Raw genomic sequence first — 4366 nt, 5'->3', positions numbered from 1 at the left:
ATATATATACATTAATAATAGCATATTGATTGATGAGTGAATATATTTATTTATTATAATTAATTTTAACATATGAAACCAAATTAATAGTCTGATTTACCCGGGAATGTGATACAAATGGCGCGAAATTCAAAATCCACAAAAAATTCTCTAAATTTTAACTGAACCCGCTTATTCCCCAATATTTGCATCCTCAAAAGTTAAAATCTTTTCAACACAATTTTATTTTTATTTATAAGTATAATAAATATAGAGTATTAAAATAAAATTGTGAGACGGGTTGTAGTGATATATGCGCAGGTCCCTATGCCTTTTATCTTCAGCTGTTTCATTTTGCAAACTTGGTACCTACAACACACACATGCGCATATCGAACGCCCTTGCTCACAATTTTCCCAAATCTACTTTCTTAAATTCCTTGCTCTAAATTTAAAAAGAGGAGGGGTGCTAATATGTTCTTCGTATACCCCGACTGTTACAAGGTAATTGTGTTTGATTTCTATTAATTAATTTAAGGGTTTTTTTTTATAAGTTTTGTACAAATAGGAGTAATGATCATTTTTGGCTAATTGTTGCTGTTTTGATCAAATTGACGATTGTGATAGTTATTATATGTTGTATATATGTTCTAGCATGATTTGTTTATGTTAAGCATACTGATATTGTAATTTTAGGGTTTTTGATCAAAGTTGAGTTCTTATGGGTTTTATGTTGAATCTTATATGAAAGTGTTGCTTTTGTTTGTTGATGCTTGATACATGTAATATACTGATTATGTGACCTTTGTGAACTTATCGACTTAGAGAGCAGAAATAGTTTGTTTTGGTTGTTAAACCCGTAACAACTGTTGTTGCACTTGTGTCAGTTTAACACGAATGAGACCTTGGTCATGCGTGCGAATGAGACCTTGGTCATGCGTGCGAGTGAGGCTCGTCCGTAGGAATGACATGTTGTGTATGAAAACGGGATGTGACTGTTGGTTCGTACGATTGACACCTCACTCGTGCGAGCTAGCTGGTCGGTCGTGTGAATTAGGTGTCAGTCGTACGAACGAAATCGACGAATATGAAGCAATATTGCCGCCTTCGTGTATGATAATCCACCGCCATGGTTGTTTTAACCAGGACCATTTCTAGCAAAAAAAATGCAGGTATAAATTGAAGCTAGAGAAATAGATTCTGAGTTGTTTGTCACATTAAATTCTTTTGCTTTTTGTTATGTGTATCTTTTAACTTCAGAATATTTTTGTTATTGTAATTTTCCGTCGATTTTTTTTTACCCATCAGATACTGTTTTTATTTGTATGTAGGTAATGCTTTTGTAACAAATGATCAGATGGTGTTTGTTTCATTTTGTAAGTAATCCTTTTTTTTTCAGCCAATTTTGTTGTTTTTTTGGCAGATAATAACAATGATGGATTAAATATATTTATCATTCTGGCGATGATGCGATTGTTTAATTTCTTACATTGTTTTTTGATCATATTTGGGTTTATGGATATTAGTGTGTTGTTAATAGTGTTTGTTGATTCAAGAAACTTTGGAACATCCTCTTTGTGTGCTCGGTTTGTAAATTTGGTAAATTTCTTTACCAATATTTTGGCCTTCCTTTTTTTTCTTTTTCTTTTTTATATCAGTTCTTTGTTATCCATTGTTAATTTGGTTATGGTAGTACATTGTAGTATGTAACTGTTTAAGAGAAGTTTTACGTTTTGATTAAAACTCGAAACATGTCTGTTCATTTTGGTATAGCTTATTTGTGAGGCCATTAAGAATGTGAAATTTATTTTAATATCTTTGACAACATACCCAAACGGCCGAGATTATTGACACGAGACAGTAAGTTGCGTTTATTAAATTGTTTTGTTTGTTTCACTAATTCCAGGCAAACGATTCACAACTTGGTTCCATGGTCTCTAAACAGGTTAAGTAGTTGTAGGTTTACCATTTCTAAATGTTATATTGTGTAAATAGATATATTGATGCAAACAACATGCTTTTTGATATGTACAGTTCATGAACATTTTGCATACTTTTGGAGGTTGAACAAGCAGAAGGTTGTCTAAAAATGCTTTTTGCGAGCCATCTCCATGAGAACTTTGTTAATAGTGACAAGTGCTTTTAATGCCTCATGAAGTCACTTTTTTAATTGTTATAAATTAATGCCATGCCACTTCTATGTATATATGTAGAAGAGAAAGTAAATATTGAAGATGTAACTATATTGTTACATCTTTTTACATTTTGATTTGTAACACGAGTTACTTACTAATCAAAGGTTTGATTCTGTTTTTGCCCCTGTGTTTTTTGGTTTTTATTGTTAGTTTGTTTATTGTTGCGCGTTGATAGTTGTTTATCGACTGTGGGTTATTAGTGAGTTATTGTGTTGATATTTTTTTATTTGAGTTGGGATCTGTTTCTGCAAAACGAGCAGATAGAAGATGCGCATTGTTTGCCAATTCTTCTCTTTGCCAATTTTTTACTCCGTAATATTGTTGCTCAACCAGTGGATGAATATTGCTGCCCTGGAAGGTTCGTCTTATGTGTTTTCTCAAATGGAATTAACTTTGGTTTAGGAGTTGTCTACTGGTATTAGTATGATACTAATACCAGCAATTGTTTATGTATAATTTTTTATTGTAGTTTCATTCGTATTCTATTATCACTGATATTATTTGTGTTGCTATATGCAGAATGTGCTCGTAGTATGAGTGTTGATTGTTTGCCCAACATTGTTGAATATGTGGTTGTGTCATCGTTTGAGATTCCAGTTACTCTTCATTGTAAAGGTACGCATTTGCTTCTCTGATTGTTTACATACGTAATTATATATGTCATGACCAAGGTTGTAAAAGTCGTGAGTCGGGGACGCATCGGTCGAGACCTAAAAGGGACGCGTCGACCGAGTCGGGGACGCATCGGGGACGCATCGGTCGTTGACCAACGTTGACTTTATTGATGATTTCTTAAATATATATTTATATATGTATAAAATAGTTGATTCTGTACCATAAATTTCTTAAATAAGAACTTGAATATAAATATAATCAAACTTCAAACTTAATTAATGTTACCGAGTACATAATCAGTAAGGACACAGAGAAAAGAGCGGCCCAAAAAATGAAAACAAACCCTAATTTTAAAACATATCACACCTTGACGAAAATGTGAATGATTTTGACCTTTTTGACCAACTTTGACCGTCTTTGACCGAACTTTTAGCTTTGACCGTCTTTTGAGTCGTTTTCAGAAAAAACGGGACTGAGAACCAAAAAAACGACGCATCAGCCGACGCGTCGGCCAAGTCGGCCGACTTTTACAACACTGGTCATGACTATGTTAGCTGTATTAGATTTTCCTGCTCATTTTCTGAGCAGATAATATGAATATGCACCCCTGTTGTGCAATACTTTTAACTGCATTGTTGGAGAAAGCCAACAATTTTTTAAAAAATTGACTTTATTGTTAATTTTACCCATGTACAACAGAATTCAGTTGTCCCTTATATTGTTTGTATTGTTGTATGTAGAAGGTGTTAGTACTAATATTGATGTATAGAAAAAGAGCTCATGTATAAAGATATTCCATTTACTCTTCAGTGTGAAGGTTTCAAATTTTTTTTTTTTTGGTTGCTTACATATGTAATTATGTATGTCATGACTGTCTTTTTGAATAATAATGTTAGGTTTTCATAAATGAATCCATTGATGGTGTTTAAAATGAATTGGCAAATACATTTATTCTCTTTTTTGTTAGTGAAATATCTAACTACTGGAAACAATTAGTTCATTATTCTCTATTTTGTTAGTGAAATATCTAACTACTCAGTTTGATGAATGGTTGAGTCCTTACATGGAAGAAGTTATATTCAGCATCACTAGACCGGTTTATAAAGAACTCGTTAATGAATTCTTTAGTACTTATCGGTTCAACAAGTACGTTGATAGTGTGACTTCAACAGCTATTAGTCCTCACTACTTGGTCAAAATATGAACTTTCGTTTTTTGAATTTGCGTTGGACATTAACTTGTATACCACTGATGAAGTCAATAGTCAAAATTTTATTACTGGTTTGACTGGTTGGCCGTCTGGTGTTGAACCATGGGATGTTTTGACCACTTTTGGAGCAGGGGATTGTCAAACATACTTGTCATCCACATCGATCATTCAACCATGTTATAATACATAATGCGACATCAAACGGTTAAATGTCTTATAAAGTTTCCTTTTATGATTCACAATTAAAGTGTCTTATGAAATCATATGATACTTAGGACCTTCAAAACTCATCTGTCACATTAAAGAATCAAAGTGTCTTAAAAATTGACAATGATACAACATAAATATCATATGTCCTATTAGCTTAT

At 32.8% G+C, this 4366-nt stretch overlaps 1 long non-coding RNA gene across 2 annotated transcripts; it reads left to right on the top strand.

Annotated features, from left to right (window-relative positions):
- The first annotated feature begins 348 nt into the window (after positions 1–348).
- On the top strand, positions 349–3656 carry LOC139849476 (uncharacterized). Of its 2 annotated transcripts, XR_011759957.1 has the most exons (6): positions 349–482; positions 866–1150; positions 1310–1354; positions 1519–1577; positions 1885–1923; positions 2013–3656. It is a non-coding gene; the product is annotated as an uncharacterized lncRNA (long non-coding RNA). The 2 variants fall into 2 exon arrangements; XR_011759956.1 differs by having other exon boundaries at positions 1885–3656.
- Positions 3657–4366: the final 710 nt, after the last annotated feature.

Source organism: Rutidosis leptorrhynchoides, chromosome 5, assembly GCF_046630445.1.
Source record: "Rutidosis leptorrhynchoides isolate AG116_Rl617_1_P2 chromosome 5, CSIRO_AGI_Rlap_v1, whole genome shotgun sequence".
NCBI classification, from domain to species: domain Eukaryota; kingdom Viridiplantae; phylum Streptophyta; class Magnoliopsida; order Asterales; family Asteraceae; genus Rutidosis; species Rutidosis leptorrhynchoides.
Note: the sequence above shows the minus strand (reverse complement) of the source record. Positions and strands in the feature narration are given on the sequence as shown.